This window comes from Dama dama, chromosome 1 (genome assembly GCF_033118175.1).
Source record: "Dama dama isolate Ldn47 chromosome 1, ASM3311817v1, whole genome shotgun sequence".
Lineage (NCBI taxonomy): Eukaryota > Metazoa > Chordata > Mammalia > Artiodactyla > Cervidae > Dama > Dama dama.
In genome coordinates this window covers 80,273,828-80,292,573 of record NC_083681.1, presented here as the reverse complement: position 1 = coordinate 80,292,573, position 18,746 = coordinate 80,273,828, and the positions used below count along the sequence as shown (strand labels likewise).

The following is an 18,746-nucleotide window of genomic DNA, read 5'->3' as shown; positions in this document are numbered from 1 at the left end:
ATAAGTCACAATTGATTACAGCACCTATTGAATGTTTAAGAACTAGTCCCTCTTATAGGCTGAAAAGAGAATGGAGTTTGATAAAGTAATCAGCATGTGCATTAATAATATGAGGAATATAGGTGTTTTGGAGAAAGCATCACAGAGTAGACACTGCCGAGGACTTTGAACACTGTTCGAAAGCCAACTTCATTTGTCTGAGCTTGCATTCCTTCTTACACTTCAGAAGTTATCTTTTAGACGACACACTGGCTTTATTTTTTCCAGAATCTGAAGCAATTAGCAAGGAAGTTATATTTCTTACAACCTTTATCTAGGGTGAGAGTGAGAACTATCAGCCTGAATTCATCAAATGCACATGATACCTTATCTGCGAAATGTGTCTTAAAATAATATCCTTGGTTCAAAGGCAAGGATTTTTAGAAATGTAATCTGGCACAGTTAAAGGAATTGCTTTAGATAATCTCCCAAACTACTTCTATATCTAAAAACCTATGATTCTCTTAAAAAATTTCTGTTTTAATCAAGAAGAAACTGAGGTTTAGTGACTTAATATCATGCAAACAATAAGTGTATGGGTGACCACTCAGAGATAGAAGTCAGGAGTGTTGTCTGTCAATCTACCTTGTAAATGTAAAAAAGGTAAAAGATTCATTCATTTTTAAAATGAGGAAACCCAATTATGAATTGACTCCAAAGAAAGATCTCTCTCTTTCTCATTACAGATTAGATCAGAGAAATGGATTATGGAAAATGAAACTCTGGTGATTGAGTTTGTTTCCGTGGGCTTGGCAAATCACTTCCAGCTCCAGGTTGTTCTTTGTGTGATATTTCTCTTGGTTTCTGTTGCCACTTTTCTGGGAAACTTGGGGTGATCACTCTCATTTGGATGGATTCTCGACTCCACAGCCACATGAACGTTTTTCTCAGCCACTTGTCCCTTGTGGACGTCTGTTCCTCTTCTGTCATTGGTCCTAAGATGTTAACTGACATCTTTGTGGAGACAAAACTCATCTCTTTTTTTGGTTGTGCGGCCCAGATCTGGTCTTTTGGTCAGTGTGTAGTGACTGAGTGTTTCCTCCTGGCTTCCATGGCATACGACTGGCATATGGCCATCTGTAAGCCCCTGTTGTACACACTCATTATGTCTCATTGAGTCTGTGGGCAGCTGGTGGTAACTCCTTATACCGTGGGCCTTATAAGCACCGTGATCCATAAACTTTCACCTTTCACCTGCCTTACTGTGGTCCAAAAATCACTCACTTCTTCTGTGACCTCCTTCCTGTTCTCTCCCTGGCATGTGCAGACATACGGGTCAATGAAGTTTTACTTTCATCTTGGCTGGAGCTCCAGGAGTACCCAATAGCCAGATTGTCTTGGTCTCCTACATTTAATTGTCATCACTATCCTGAGCATCTGCTCTGCTGACGGGAGGGGGAAAGCCTTCTCCACCTGCTCTTCACACCTAACTGCTGTCTCCAGCATTTATGGGACATTCTTCTTCATCTATGTACGTCCAAGTTCCAGTTTCTCCCTGGATATTAATAAAGTGGTTTTTGTGTTCTACACAGCCCTGATTCCCATGTTGAACCCACTTCTCTATAGCCTGAGAAACAAGGAAGTAAAATAATCATTCAAAGGATGTTTGAAAGAAGAAGTTTCTTACGGGTAAATAAACGGGAACACCATTTATACTACAGATTGAGAGTAATCTGTATGCAAGATGTAACCACATGGGCTGGGTATAGAGAATCTTTATTTTATGTTGAGATTTTGGGTCATTGACAAGTCATACAATGTTTTAGGTTATAATTTTCTCACTTTGTTTTTCTCATTTCTGATTCAGTAGGGATGGATTTTAGAACTTTAAACTCAAAAGAGTAGACTATTGAATCCCAAGACTTAAAAATATTCTTATTCATATGAAAAATTTTATGACTAGGATATCAGAAGTTCTTTGTTAAGTCCTGAGTAAACGTTTTAATCACAGCAGTGACTTAGTACTTTCATTTTTCTTACAGTGTGTTGAGATCTCTCATTGTCTGTAATCTTGACCTTGACCCTTTAAACATAGAATATTAAAAAATGTATTAAGGTCAAAAGTTTAAAACTTTCAGTTATAAGAGAAATATGTCCTGGGGCTGTAAAATAAAGCATAGTTGCTATAGCTAACAATACTGTATTTTATATTTGCAAGATGCTGAGAGAAGAGATTTTAATCATTCGCATCTTGAGAAATAAAATTCAGAACTCTGTTAGGTGACTGATAAGCTAATTGGGGTAATCATTTTGCAATGTAGACAAATATTGAGTCATTATGCTGTATACCTTGGACTAATACAATATTATGTTAATTATATATCAATAAACCTGAAAAAAGTGAGATATTCAGGAACTACATAACCATAGCACTCTCTAATATTACCTTCATATTTGGCGTAGGTTTATTCCCAAGGCCTTTTATATCCTCTATACTCTTTAGTCATAGTAATAATTTATCGGGATTTTGCTGTTGTAATCATATGCTTTGTGCATATGAAGTACAGAATGCCTCCATGTTCTTTAATAAAGTATGTAAGTGTCCTGTAAATATTGCAAAGTTGCTCAATCTCACTAGAAATCAGCAAGATGGCTGGTAAAGCTCCAATGCAGCATCAGGCTTACCTTTGTCAGTGAAACATCTCTCAATTTTTCATGAAAAAAACCTGTGTAAATATAATAGAAATTCTTCACACATTTTGATTCTCAGTGATTTTTTTTTTTGGTTTGTATTGGAAAAAGACACTAATTAAAATGATCACAATGTCAAATAAGGTACCCTGTGGAAAATTTTCCATGATAATGAACTTTAGATAAACAGTTCCAGAAATTGTGTCATCATTACACTGAAGTTTTACTCTGTAAGTAGCTAAAGAAGGAGGTAAGAAAAGGAGTCAAACAGAAAACAAATATCTTGATCCCAGAGGATTTTTAAAAGCATTTAGAGGCAGCAAGAACATTTTAATTTCCTCTTAATAAAATTCCCAAGATATGGCATACTTTAGGGAAACAAATTCTCCCAGAACAAGAAAAATGATGTAACTACTTCTGAAAACCTTAATTCATGTGGGTATTTTTAAATTTTTTTTCAGAGTGGAATCTTCCTACTTCCTTGGGGAAAAAAACTAAGAATAAAACCAAGTGACTACTTGAAAGTTGGACTTCTTCTCTGTGCAAAGGCACAGGTTGGGGTGGGAAGATGCGATGCATGCTGAAAAAAGAGCACGGTTTGCACTCCAGTGTTAATTCTCTAAAGAAGAAAGGAACTCACTGACATGTAAGTTCAACTCATTTTTTAAACCTATTTCTGCTTCTCTATCTATCTTCAAAAGTTCAAGATGAGTTAAATGGATTTATGGGAAAATAAGACTAACCAACATTTAAAATAATTTATAGGTTTTCTAATGTCAAACAAACTCTTAGTTAAACCCTAATTTTCTCTCTAAAACATTTAAGCCATGTTGCTCTTTAGAACTGTATTTGATTTGCTGGCGTTTTATTCTAGCTTTTTTTATGCCAGTGTTCCTAAACTGAAAACCTGCAATTTCTTTTCTTATGGATAATGCTATGCTTTTAAGTAATTTAAAGCTTTGTGCACTATCAATTTCTTGTTTTTTCTCACTCTAGAGGCCGAACTAACCAATGGCTGGTGAAAACTATACAAGGATCACAGAGTTTATTTTCACAGGCTTAGAGTACCATCCGCATGCGCAAGGCTTCCTCTTCTTGCTCTTCCTTCTTTTTTACCTTGTTACCATGACCGGAAACCTGGGCATGATTATCCTCGTCCGGATGGATTCCCGCCTGCACACACCGATGTACTTTTTTCTCAGTCACCTGTCCTTTGTGGATGTCTGCTTTTCGTCCGTGGTTGGCCCCAAGATGCTCAGAGACTTCTTCGCTGAAAGGAAAGCCATTTCTTTCCTAGGCTGCGCCTTGCAGCGGTGGTCCTCTGGGCTCTTGTGGCCACGGAGTGCCTTCTCCGGGCACCCACGGCTTATGACCGCTACGTGGCCATCTGAACCCCACTGCGGTGTTCAGTTGTCCCATCCCACAGACCCTGCATACAGCTGGTGGTTGGACCCTGCGCTGCTGGATTTCTGAACACCATGACCCACACAACAGCTGCTTTCCGACTTCCCTTCTGTGGTTCCGACATTATCAATCACTTCTTCTGTGACATGTCCCCGCTTCTATCTCTGGTATGTGCTGACACACGGATCAATAAATTGCTAGTTTTCATCGTGGCTGGAGCTGTACTTGTGGTCAGCAGCCAGACTATATTAGTCTCCTATTTTCACATCCCCATCTCTATCCTGAGCATCCGCTCTGCTCATGGGAGGCACAGAGCCTCCTCCACCTGCTCTTCCCATCTCACAGCTGTCTCCATCTCGTATGGGACTCTCTTCTTTATCTACGTGAGGCCAGGAGCAGTTTTCGCTCTGGATCTCAATCAGGTGGTGGCAGTGTTCTACACAGCAGTGATTCCCATGTTGAATCCTCTCATCTACAGCTTGAGAAATAAAGAAGTGAAAGCTGCTATGCGCAGGACCATCGCCAGGAGAAAGTTTTGCCTCAAAAGTTAAATTTCCATCTAAAACAGAAAATACATTAAAAAGTAAAGCTTCCAGACATGGCTAGACTATCTGACCATCATCCAAAGATGCTAAAAAATTTGCAGAATTTGGGGGGTGCTATCCTTCCATTCTTCTACATGATTTTTATTTTAGTACCTTTTTAAAAAAGCTCCATTTCATCATGTCCCTATTAGTGATAAAAATTCCCAATCACCCAAACTTAGAGCAATTCTTTCTCCTCAAACATCTTCATTACTGAGAATATGATCAAATCTAATAAATGTTGAAGTAACCTAGTTACTAATACTCTCACACTAGTTGGACCAACAGAAATGTCCAGATGAGGTGAGATTCTTTGGAACAGCAAACATTACTCCTATCCTTACATGTAGAGTTGAAAATATCAAACAGAACATTTACTTCTCTTACATATGACTTTAAAAAGTAAATAACCCTCCATACATTATTTTTAATATCTATTACGCTTATTTTCTTATCTTCCAAAAATACAATATCATGATCACTGAAGATAAAAAGAAAATGCAGCTAAGTAAGTGAAGAAAAATGTTAGCCAAAAGGAAAAAAAAAAAAAAATCCAGTATTCTTATTCTTCCACCAAGTGACAAGTCCTAGCAATAGTTCCCATTTGCCTCTCTACATATACTTTTACTCTTTAGTTTTCCAACTATTACTTTAGTATTAATTTTCAGTTTTCCCTAGTTCTTTCAAATAAGGATAGCGATAGCTTATGACAGAAAGTAGAAATAAATCACAAAGAAATGAATGAAAAAAATGAGAAAACTTCTAAAAAATCAGAAACAATGTGCTGAGAAGTTATTGGTAATTAAAATGCAGAAAATTTATTTCTTATTGTCTTGTTAGTATTTTTCTGTTATACTTTCCAAATTAAAAAAATACAATAGAATGAAGATAAAACATATTTCAACACCTTTCTGCTCCCCTCAACCTCAGAAGAATCTAAAGAGGAATTAAACAAATTGCAATCATTTTCATAAAAGTTAAGTGATTTTTGAAAAGTATCTATTTGGTATAAACTAAATTCTAACATCTAATTTTAGCCCTGATAGCTATTGGTGATCTAAAAATGTACAATTTATCTTTAGGCTATACAGAGATCCACATATGAGTGGGGAAACAAAACAAAAAACAGACACGCTTGAGTAGTGATGTAGGAAAGAACTAGGGTGTAGAATCTAGCTCAAACCTCTGCCCAGATAAATATCTTGATAGGGTTGTTGGATAAGCAAATGATTTCTCAGGCAGTATTGATGAAAGGATAGTGTCACAATCCTTCTTCCTCACTCCAGAAGTTGTTGTGCCTGCTTTGAACATTGCAACTATACTAAGAATAGCACATTACAGGGACTGGACTGGTAATGATGTGACTTGGGTTCAAGGGAAGTGAGCACACTATGGAATCAACTGGATACCAAGACGTGGAGCCAGTGTACAGGCTAGGAATAATAGTGCATTCAATGAAGCTGTTGTCTCTGCAGGAATGAGGCATGTGCTAAATAGTCAGAGACAGAAATAGCGCTAGTAGGATGCTATTAAAAGGATCAGGAAGTTAGCTCAGAAATTTCCTCCATTTAATTTCTATTAATTATTTATTGCAGAAACAGTTAATTAGATGGAGGCTGGGATGAACCATTTCAGATGTGTATGTGTTTGCTGCTAATAGTGAAATGAGGTGACTTTTCTTTCTCTTGCTGGAAAGAAAATTATCACTGTTCTGATCTGTGCCTTAGAGCAGAGGTTCTTGGGGTTCTGGCAGATGGTAAGTGGGTCCTCTAATCATCTATGGTATCTAACTATCTTCTGGAAACCAAGCTCTATTTATTTGCTGAGTCACACAGATGATGTGTTACAGTGGTGGAGGGGGTTTCTGCTCTTGGGTTTGTGAACACCATCATAGCTCATGACAGCTGTTGATTTCCAAGTATTCTCCAGGTCATTTCTAAGACATCACCCTACTATTTGCCATCAAATGCTCTGACACTTCATCCAATGTATTTTTACTCAAAAATATTTTTATTATGGAATGTTTATATTTACAGAATAATGCAACATGATGAGACCCTCTGTTCCCAACATCCATTGTTACTGTTTGTGTCTGGAGTTATAGATTTGATCTAGCCATCTGCATGTGAAAGAAAGTCAAAAAGGGGTTTCCCTGGTGGCTCAGATGGTAAAGATTTGCCTGCAATGCAGGAGTCCCTGGTTCCAACCCTGGGTCCTAAAGATAGCCCGGGGAAGGGAATAGCAACCCACTCCAGTATTCTTGCCTGGAGAATCCCATGGACAGAGGAGCCTGGTGGGCTACAGCCCATGTGCTCTCTGTTTGCCTCCTTATGGCCAATGTGAGAATTCACTCAGCTGCTGGAGGGCACAGGCTTTCATTCTTGCTTTTACCCTGTGTGATCTCTACACTGGATGAGAATCATGTCTCTATCTATGAGTTAGTCTTCCGAGTTTTCCTGACTTTCTCTAAAGGAGTGAAGCCTTTAACCCTAAGGTCTCAACAACAAAAGGAATATTTATAAAAAAGAAGACTTTTTTTTCTAAGACCTAAATTCATATCCAATACAGGATATGGGGGAGAAAAGAACTTCTATGAAAATCAAATGAACTGGGAATGTTCTTATGATTCTATACCGTTTAGCAAGGCTTCTGAATGAATGGAAAAAGGAGAGGCTGCTTGATCAGAACTTATGTTCCTGTCATTTGGATGCCATGATTGCTTATCACTTTCCCAGGAAAAGAATAAAGTTCAAACCCCATGCTCGGTGCATCAAATCCTGCTGCCAAGAGATTGCTCTTCATCTTGACTTTGAACCACAAGCGTGAGTGCTACATTGCCTCAATCTTATCTGACTATTTGTGACCCTATGGACTGTAGCCCCCCAGGCTCCTCTGTCCATGGCATTCTCCAAGCAAGAATACTGGAGTGGGTTGCCATGGCCCCCTCCAGGGGAATCTTCCCCACCCAGGGAAAGAACCCATATCTCTTATGTCTCCTGCATTGGCATGTGGGTTCTTTACCACTAGCACCATCTGGGAAGCCCTTTGAACCACACACACAATTCCTTAAAATATCTTTATTAGATCTCTGCACCAAAGAAAATTTCTAGAGCATTCTCTCATTTCTTCCTGCCCCAATCTCTGATGAGTTTTTTGACAGTTGAATTTCTAATACTAAATTTGATATTTTTTAAAAATGTTTTAAATTTGATATTATAAGATACAGTCACAAATCTGATCCAATTCACCTATGCTTTTGGACTAGAAGAAATATACAGCAACATTAAAAAAAAATCACCTAGAGACCAAAAACCACATCCAAGGTAAGAGAAACCCAAGTAAGACAGTAGGCACTGAGAGAGGGCATCAGCGGGCAGACAGTCTGAAACCACAATCACAGAAAACTAGCCAATCTGATCACAGGGCCACAGCCTTGTCTAACTCAATGAAACTAAGCCATGCCGAGTGGGGCCACCCAAGACGGACGGGTCATGGTGGAGAGATCTGACAAAGTGTGGCCCACTGGAGAAGGCAATGGCAAACCACTTCAGTATTCTTGCCTTGAGAACCCCATGAAAAGTATGAAAAGGCAAAAAGATAGGACATTGAAAGATGAACTCCTCAGGTTGGTAGGTGCCCAATATGCTACTGGAGATCAATGGAGAAATAACTCCAGAAAGAATGAAGGGATGGAGCCAAAGCAAAAACAACACCCAGTTGTGGATGTGACTGGTGATAGAAGCCAGGTCTGATGGTGTAAAGAGCAGTACTGCATAGGAACCTGGAATGTTAGGTTCATGAATCAAGGCAAATTGGAAGTGGTCAAACGGGAGATGGCAAGAGAGAACATCGACATATTAGGAATCAGTGAACTAAAATGGACAGGAATGGGTGAATTTAACTCAGATGACCATTATATCTACCACTGTGGGCAGGAATCCCTTAGGAGAAGTGGAGTAGCCATCATAGTCAACAAAAGAGTCCAAAATGCAGTACTTGGATGCTGTCTCAAAAAGGACAGAATGACCTCTGTTCGTTTCCAAGGCAAACCATTGAATATCACGGTAATACAAGTCTATCCCCTGACCAGTAATGCTGAAGAAGCCAAAGTTAAATGGTTCTATGAAGACCTACAAGACCTTCTAGAATTAACACCCAAAAAAGATGTCCGTTTCATTATAGGGGACTGGAATGCAAAAGTAGGAAGTCAAGAAACTCCTGGAGTAACAGGCAAATTTGGCCTTGGAGTATAGAATGAAGCAGGGCAAAGGCTAATAGAGTTCTGCCAAGAGAACGCACTGGTCATAGCAAACACCCCCTTCCAACAACACAAGAGAAGACTCTACACACGGACATCACCAGATGGTCAACACTGAAATCAGATTGATTAAAAGATGGAGAAGCTCCATACAATCAGCAAAAATAAGACTGGGAGCTGACTGTGGCTCAAATTATGAACTCCTTATTACTAAATTCAGACTTAAATTGAAGAAAGTGGGGAAAACCACTAGACTATTCAGGTATGACCTAAATCAAATACCTTATGAAAGTGAGAAATAGATTCAAGGGATTAGATCTGATAGGCAGAGTGCCTGATGAACTATGGACAGAGGTTCATGACATTGTACCGGAGACAGGGAGCAAGACCACCCCCAAGAAAAAGAAATGCAAAAAAGCAAAACAGCTGTCTGAGGAGGCCTTACAAATAGCTGTGAAAAGAAGAGAAGTGAAAGGCAAAGGAGAAAAGGAAAGAAATATCCATTTGAATGCAGAGTTCCAAAGAATTGCATGGAGAGATAAGAAAGCCTTCCTTAGTGATCAGTGCCTTAATAGAGGAAAATAATAGAATAGGAGATACTAGAGATCTTGTCAAGAAAATTAGAGATAAGATATCAAGGGAACATTTCATACAAAGGTGGGCTCAATAAAGGACAGAACTGGTATGGACCTAACAGAAGCAGAAGGTATTAAGAAGAGGTGGCAAGAATACAAAAACCTACTACACCTGAGTTATTTGAGTCTAGGTAGTTCTGCCTGAGCCTAAGTCCACAGAGAGCTCATGACTCACGTGTTTCCCCTGGGCCAAGTGAGATGACTCTGGGCCCCTTTGAAGCAATCTGGGAGGATAGCTACATAAGAAAAAAGCCAGGGAATCATTCACGGTCATCCAGTGACCACTCTGAATCTCAGCAGTAATTGATGCAAACCACAGTTCATCCTCCTCCTCTAGAAAGACTGACTCTTGCGTCTCTGGGGAGTTAAAGTGATGCTAGAAACAGTGTTGGTTCTATAGGCTTAGAATTTGTTCATCTCATGTCTGGAGACTCCATCAGGGCAAAGAATACCTCATTTTAGTTTTCAATCAAAGAAGGAAAGATTTACAAAGAATTTAAGAAAGAGTAATTGGTCAGGAACGAGGATACTGTGTTCACTGTAAGTCCCTGAGCATCTGAAATATCTCTTGATGCAGAACCCAACCTTTAGAAAGGATTAGGGGCTCTCGGGTCCTGAAACACACTGGGATTATCTGAGTTGACGTTCCATTTTTGTCAAGGCTGTGGAGGCTTTATATGGAGCTCATTCAAACAGTGGACCTTCCATTTAGCTGGAAGTGGTTCCCATCTGAACTCAGGGTGATGGGTCAGTGACTGCACCCTCCCCAAATCTTACTTGAGCCATTTCAAAGCCAAACATAATGGGGTTGAAGTCAGATATAATGATACCAATGGAGAGTAGATTTGTCTGTATCCTTCACAAGGGATCCCATTGAGTGTGACAAGAGGTTTTGAGCCATTCTATAAATTACTTTCTTGGACCATGGTTTTTACCCCCCTTAGAAATGATGGGGCAGTTTTTTTGTTTTTTTAAATTGAAAGGATATTTCAACTTACTTGGGTTATTATACAATTCAGTGTAAAAAATCCAGCAAAAAAAAAAAAAAAAACTAATAAGAATATAAAATATATGTGACTAAAATTCTAAAATATTTTTATCATTGCCTAAGAAAAATAATAAAAGACACTTCTGGAGCTGGTACTTTACGTCACTCTAGGATATTTGGAAAATAGAACATGAAAGAGATAAAAATCACATGTAGTTGTACTAGTCACATATACAAACTGCAGATATTTTCATATATTTACTCCAGTTATTTCTTGTATATTTGTATTTGTATAGTATATGTAGAACTCAGAAATATATCAGTGTATGCAATCTATTTTATGAGATAATGGGATATTACAAAAACAAAAGTCCTTATATAATATGGTTGATCTGTACAGAACATTTGTGTTAAATCATTTGTTTATATTTTTTTCAGTATTTTTCTGTGTATGTACATGTAATATTCGAAAAGATTTCTTAGGGAATATTACTTTGCCTATTTAAATTATAAATCCTAAATATTTTTAATTGGACTATTCTTATTAAATATTCTTTTCAACAGGAGTTTTAATTGCCAAAATAATTCATACAATTAACAAATACACTTGTGATGACTTAGAATAATAGCACGATGCTTGGTAGGCAGTATCCCAGGTTCTGAGGATTTATCTGTGAGCCACACAAGCAAAGACCCTTCCTCCATGGGGCTTACATTCCACTGAGAGGAGAGAGACTTGCAAATAAAGACAAATCAAACTGTGACCAGCACTACCACAAAAGGAGAGCATAAAGGGGTGGAGTGCATCTTGCAATGGAGTCAGGATCGTGCAGCTGGTCTGTAGTGGGGTTGGGGGTTCCAACTCAGATCCTCAGACAGTAAAGCTTATACTTCTAGCTATTGTTTTGATGGCATCATCATAGTCAGATCACTGAGGAAAAATAATAGATGAGGAGAAGTAAACGGACCCCATCTGCTTCTGCGGCAGAAACTACTCAAGAGAGATCCCATATTTCGTTCTGCCCATCTTTAATAGATGACCTATGTTTGGTTGGTACATTGAAACCTGTATGTATGCGTGCTAAGTCGCTTTCATTGTGTCTGACTCTTCTCTGTCCGTGGGATTCTCCAGGCAAGAATACTAGAGTGGTTACCATTTCCTTCTCCAGGGGATCTTCTCCATCCAGGGATTGAACCCGCATCTCTTATGTCTCCTGCACTGACAGGTGGGTTCTTCACCACTAGTGCTACCGGGGAAGCCAGTATAAAAGACTGCATTTCTCACTGTCCTTTGTAATTGGGTGTTGACATGTTACTAAGTCCTGATGGGTAAGTGGAAGATTTGTGAGGTACCTATAGGAAGTCTTCTTATACTTTCAGAGAGTGCCTTTCTTCTCAGCTAGCTCCCCTTTGAGACCTGGAATGCAGCTTTAATGGCTGGAACTTGAGCAATCACTTTGGACCATGAGGAAGCATTCGTATCCCTGATACTTTGTACAACTCTATTAGTCCTATATTGTGGCAAAAATAAATTCCTTTAAATACTTTTTTAAAGTCACTTACTTTGAGTTTTATATCATAGGAATAGATAATCCTAATTCAAATTAACCCAGATGCCTATTTTGGAGGCAGAAGGTGGAAACAGCATATCTGTACCATACTTTGGTTGACTGTTGACTTGGTTTTTAGGTTTAGTGCATTAAAATATAGTAATATTCAGAGAAGATAGTAAAGAAATAGTTTCTATTTACTGTATCTCTCTCCATTTGACACCCTTCAAGAGAAACAAATGCTGATTTTGACCCAGCTCGTGCTTAGTAATCTGGTGGCTGCATCCAGAGTGTTGGGGTTTCCTCACTGATTTCCTCTGCTGGAGCAAGTACTTACCTCAGTGATTTGGGGAAGGTGGGGTCTCATGATTGACAGCCCTACCAGGTGTGGAATGGACAAGTTATTTACAATACAAGAGTGACTCTGTTGCCAAAGAAGGAAAAAGGGAGATCTGGTCAGACAGACAAACACATTTGAAATGAAACTTTGAGGAAAGAGAGAGGAAGGTTTAAAGAAGATATTTTGATGAGAGAAAGACATCGTTTTCACAATTTCCCATGCCAGAGCAATGTGAGAAACACTCTGAAAAAAAAAAAAAAAAACACTCATTTTTAATGTGCTTAGATTTTGTGTGTGTGAGAGAGGCAGAGAGACAGAGACAGAGGCAGAAAGAGGGAAGTTAAATGGGATTGTCCCAGTTAATTTCACATTATGCAAGTGAGACTACATAATGCAAAATTTAAAATAAAAAGCAGTGTTTAGTATTACAGATAATTTAAACAAAAGATTTATTTTGGTCATCTATGAAATGGGGATAACATTATGTGAGGCACTGTATGAATATAAAAATAAGTAAGAGATCATAAAATAGTGCTCAGAAGATTGTAAGTGATATTTTATTATTTTTATTATTAATATTCTTTTTTATATAAAAGCATATTTATAGCAGTATTGACTGTAGGTTTTGTTGATTTTTAAATTTGATTTGCAAAGTAAATGCTATAACTTTCTTTTTTTATATATTAATTTTTTATTTTTGTAAATTAATTTATTTTAATTGGAGGCTAATTGCTTTACAATATGGTAGTGGCTTTTGCCATACATTCACATGAATAAGCCATGGGTGTACAACATTCTTCAAGTTAATAAAAATTCCATCTTATCATCTTTATAGGCATAAGACAATATCTGTTCCTAATTAAATTTTATAAAGTTTTAATAGCCCAGGAAAAGAGGAATTCTTATTTACCAAATGTCCTGGAGAAATACTACTTCTTTATCACGAGTGTCTAGGAAAATATATGACTCTGAAGTAGTTTATTCACTAGAAATTTGTTAGCTCTATCTTAGGCTTCCCCAGTGGCTCAGCAGTAAAGAATCCGCCTGCCCATGCAGGAGACATGGATTCGATCCAGGAGTCGGGAAGATCCCCTGAAGAAGGAAATGACAACCCACTGCAGAATTCTTACCTGGGAAATCCCACGGACAGAGCAGCCTGGCGGAATACAGTCCATGGAGTCGCAAAGAGTCTGACATGACTTAGCGACTAAACAACAACAACAACAAATCTATCTTAGGGTATTTTGAAAGGAATGTGATAAAACATTAACTCTAAGACTCATTCTAGCCCTGCTCCAATATCATGTTAATAAAGATTCCCTCAAAATGACCTTATTTTCTAAACTGTTATAAACCCGATTTTAAATATTTAGTATTACTTGAAAACAAGAGGGTCAAAGTTTGTTAAAATTTGTTGTACCTTCAGTACCATGAGATGCACTATTTCCATTCTTAATGAAAGATCCCCTCCACCTTTTTATTCATCTCCTATTTAACAGGTCTCAGTGAATACAGTGAAGTGAAAGTGATAATCACTCAGTCGTGTCTGACCCTCTGACCCCATGGACTGTAGCCCACCAGGCTCCTCTGTCCATGGGATTCTCCAGGCAAAAGTACTGGAGTGGTCTGTCGTTCCTTTCTCCAGGGGATCTTTCCAACCCAGGGATGGGACCTGTGTCTCCTGCATTGCCCGCAGACTTGTTATCGTTGAGCGACCAGGGAAGCTTCAGTGAATACAGAAAGCGTTAGTCGCTCAGTTGTGTCTGACTCTTTGTGATCCGTGGACTGTAGCCCCCAGGCTCCTCTGTCCATGGAATTCTCCAGGCAAGAATACTGAAGTGGGTAGTCATGCCCTTCTCCAGAGGAACTTCCTGACCCAGAGATTGAATCCACATCTCCGGCATTGCAGGCAGATTCCTTAAAGTCTGACCACTAGGGAAGCCCACTTTCTGCTATATTGCCCCTATACTGAATGTATTGAGTATAGGCTGTGTTCAAATAAAGCGTAGGCAAGGTTCCTAGTGAAGTAACGTTGTTATCGTTCCTTTTCAAGGTGGCGTTAAATGTTTCCACCAGGTGGCAGCATCAGCTTATCAATCACAGTAAAAGTCTGTTCACATTTTCTTCATTATTTTTTAAGATTTTTTTTTTTTTTTTTGGATGTGGATCATTTTTAAAGTCTTTTTTGAGTTTGTTACTATACTGCTTCTGTTTTATGTTATTTTGGTTGTTTGGCCACAAAGCACAAGGGATCTTAGCTCCCCTACCAGGGACTGAACCTGCACCTCCTGCATCGGAAGGCAAAGTCTGGATATCAGATACCACCGGATACCAAAGAAGTCCCCTCTACTACTTTAATTTACAAAGGATTCCATAGGGTTTCCTTGTGTAGCTTGGAACTAGAGAAAATGGAGAGCCTATATCTAGTTAGAAACAAATATAAAATTATCAGAAAATAGATCTCATTGGACTGATTGAGGCTGTAATGCAGAATTTTAATTGCACTTGCCCTTAACTGTTCTTTCCCAAGGTACAGTACACTTTGGGGACAGGACATCTTCAATAAGAACAAAGAGAAAATGATGCAAGTAATTCAGGGGAGTTTTAGTTAGTTGACTAAGACTCTTTGTGTCACAGTGGAGTCTTCCATATTTTCCTTTTGGAAGAAAGTAAAAAGTAAAATCAAGTGACTATTGAAAATTTGGACCCATTCTATGTGTGAAGATAAGGGAAGAGATGAAAGCTAAGAAACTTGATTCCTTTTTACTTTAGTTCTTCTCGCCATCTTTAAAGAAGAGGGACTCCATTGAAATGTAAGTTGAACTTCTAAATCATTATCTGTTCCTTTTCCTACCTGAATTTTAGCAAGTTCAGGAGAACATAAATGAAGTAAATTGAAAATAAATTTTATATTTGATTCATGGCTATGATGGCATGATCCCCATCTTTGCTGGATGGTTGAGCAAGGTCTAAGAAGAGATAACCTAGGTAGAGAAAAGTTTAGGTTGTGCAATTGGCCCAAAATATTATAACATGAGTATAAAATGGATCAGAGATGTCTTAGCAGCAGGAAAAGGGGAAAATAAAAGCTCCGAATTCAATTCACATTCCAGTCTAAGTCACCTGGGTGATCTCCTTTCTCCTTGCTAAAAGAAGGTTATTGTGGGCTGTGCTGTTATTATCCTAAGTGCTCTGAACCCCAGAGTGACTTGTGTTCCTCCGCCTGTGTGGTCTCACCTGTTGGAGCCCCGTAGTCTATTCTAGGCATCAAGCCACATCGGAAAACTGAGAAATTAAAATGTCATGCAGAAGGCTTGGGCAGGGGCTTCCTTGGCTGCTCAATGGTAGAGAGTCCGCCTGCCAATGCAGGAGACACGGGTTTGATCTCTGACCTGGGAAGATCGAATATGCCGTGGATCAGCCTGGCGGGTGCTCACAACTACTGAGCTCATGCTGGAGTCCGCACACTGCAACCGCCGAGCCCAAGGGCTGCAACTACGGAGGCCCGAGCACCCTCCGGCCTGAGCTCAACGACAGGAGAAGGACCACGATGAAAACCGGAGCACTGCAGCCAGAGAGGAGCCTCCGCTCCCGCGCCCACGGCAAGACCCGCTCAGCCGTGAAGTCCCAGCACGGCCAAAAATAAACGCGTAAGTAAAGAAGGCTTCAGCAGGTTTAGAAACCAAGACTCAGGAGAGGAGCTGATGAGCTTTCGGCAAAGGGCAAGTGGAAGACTGAGATGAAGTACCTGAGTGACCCTGGTGAAGGTGTAAACAAGCGGTGCGTGTGACGGGTGGATGGTTTGACGGCCCATCCTTTCTTTCTCTTTAATTTCCCTGAAGTGAAGAATATCATGCAAGCTGTATTATTGGGCCTCAGAGGTATAGCCTTGCTATAGTTGAATAATAAATTTCAAAATAAAAAAGTGAAGGAGAAGTGCTAGCATACGTGTGATGATAAACCCCAATATTCCTGGGCTAATAAAAATTTTAAGTATGAGCAGTTTTCTGAGCACTTACACATCAACCCTCTCATTCTAAGTGAGTAAGAGTTCTGAGAGATCAAGTTACAGGGTTTCAGCCACGTTGAATGAGGCAACTCAGGTTCAAGGAGATCAGCTGACTTAACCAAGGCCACTCTTATAGTGCATGAAAAGAGAATACATAGAGGATATAGAGTTGGGCTTATTTAGGCTCTTTTCATGGTTTCTTCCGTGTACTGTTTCCATAAAGTGATGCTTAAACTCAGCATTCTATTATCCTATGGGCTTCCCACTAATGACCATTGGCTGTAACCTCAAAAAAATAGGAAGCCAAAATGCATTATTCTGTACTGCTATTGCAATATACAATGTTTGATCTCTGTAAGATGAAAGGATTTATGAAGACCCAGGAAACACTGTTACAGTGTGAAAAAAGAAAGAGTACAGTCTGTTTTGACAGGTAATTACTCAAAGCCCACTTCTGCAAGTCACTAGTATAGGGAACATGGATTAAACTTTTATTTTCCTCCTATGTAAAAGGAAATAATGATGTTTAGCTTGCAGGCTTGTTAAAGACAATATGTAAGGCAAAAAAGCCAATAATTAGTGTGCACTTACTAGGAGCTCAATAAGACTCTGTTAAATGTTTGCATGCATTGACTCATTTAATCCTCACAGCACTTTACAAGGTAGATATTACTATTATTACTCCTACTTCACAGGTGAAGAAATGTAACTTCCTAGGGTCCGGGCACTTGCAGAAGATGCACTCAGGCTTAAGTTGTAATCCCAAAGTGCACAGCACGTGGCCTGAAACTGACCCGCTGCTCATTCTTCTCTGCTTGTTTCATTTCACTCTCCTACATCACTTCACTGGGTGTGTACCCACCTGGTGAACTCTGGAAAAGTTCACTGAAGTTGGAATTACTGGATACTTATTCTGGAATTTTCTCTGCTATTGGTTATGGGACTTTGAATTTCTAGGCTGTGGATTTCTCACCCATATACTGATGGATTCCTATGGAGCCTTGCAATATTATAGGTTCAAATCTGATCGTTTTCCCTGGTCTCTAGTTCACTTCTGTTTCTTTAGCCACAGCATGCAACTAAATGTTGTATGCTCTCCTAGGGATTAGTTTATTGTTTCTGTGTCCCCTTTTTGAAGATGTGTTTACCAAATTTCTCTGCTCTTCTCCAGGGGAATCCAGAGTCTGTCCCTGGCTAATGAAAGCGACACGAGGGTCACAGAGTTCATTTTCACAGGTTTGAATTTCAGTCCTCAATTGCAGGCCTGCTTTTTCCTGCTCTCTCTGAGTTTCTACCTCAGCAACCTAACAGGGAACTTGGGTATGATTATTCTGACACAGATGGATTCCCGCCTTCGTAGGCCCATGTACTTTTTCCCCAGTCACTTGTCTTTCGTGGACATATCGTGAGCCCCAGGATGCTCTCAGACTTCTTTGTGAGGAGGAGAGCCATGTCTTTCCGGGGCTATGCTTGGCAATGGGTGCTTTGGGTTCTTTGCGGCCGTGGAGGGTGTCCTCTGGCGTCCGTGGCCTATGACCGCTGTGTCGGCATCTGTAACCTCCTGCTGTGTTCCGTCGCCATGGCCAGAGACTCTGAGTCCAGCTGGTGGTGGGTCCCTATGTCATCGGCTTCGTGAACCCCATGACGCTTTTCACCTTCCTTTCTGCAGCCCCAATGTCATCCATCGCTTCCTCTGTGACTTGCCCCCTCTGCTTTCCCTTGTGCGTGCGGACACCAGTCTCAGCAAGTGGGTGGTTTTTGTCGTGGCTGGAGCTGCGGGCGTCTTCATTGGCCTGACTGTCCTGGACTCCTGCCTGACAGCCTCATCACCTTCCTGAAGATCCGCTCTGCTGATGAGAGACATGAAGCCTCGTCTACGCTGTTCTGCACATCCGAGAGCCGTGTCTATTCTGTATGGCCCTCTTCTCTTTATTTATGTGCGGCCTAGTGCCCGCGTCCCCCTAGGTCTCGACAAAGTGGTGTCCGTGGTTTACACTGCAGGCATCCCCATGTTGAACCCACTTACCTATAGCTTGAGGAATAAGGAGGTCAAAGATGTTATCTGCAGGGCCGTGTTGAAGAGGACGTTTTCTAGGACATAAATTCTTATCTAGAAAGGAAGTTGCAGGAGAAAGCTAAAAGGATAGACTGTGTGGATTCCTAAGGTTCCAGGCCTCTAGCAAGTATTTGGGAACACCGTGGTACCCCTTTATCCATTCATCCATCCAATTATTCATTCATCTTGTCAATCAATGTGGATTCGTTAAGCCTTGTATGTGATCTTTTCTGTATACTAAGCCAAAGTTAT

The 18,746-nt window shown here is 39.8% G+C and overlaps 3 pseudogenes; all 3 read left to right on the top strand.

Annotated features, from left to right (window-relative positions):
* Positions 1 to 746: 746 nt before the first annotated feature.
* On the top strand, positions 747 to 1,630 carry LOC133072474 (olfactory receptor 5G25-like; annotated as a pseudogene).
* Positions 1,631 to 3,681: 2,051 nt separating this feature from the next.
* LOC133056534 (olfactory receptor 5G9-like) lies at positions 3,682 to 4,625 on the top strand (annotated as a pseudogene).
* Positions 4,626 to 17,760: 13,135 nt separating this feature from the next.
* Positions 17,761 to 18,540, top strand: LOC133072411 (olfactory receptor-like protein HbA1; annotated as a pseudogene).
* Positions 18,541 to 18,746: the final 206 nt, after the last annotated feature.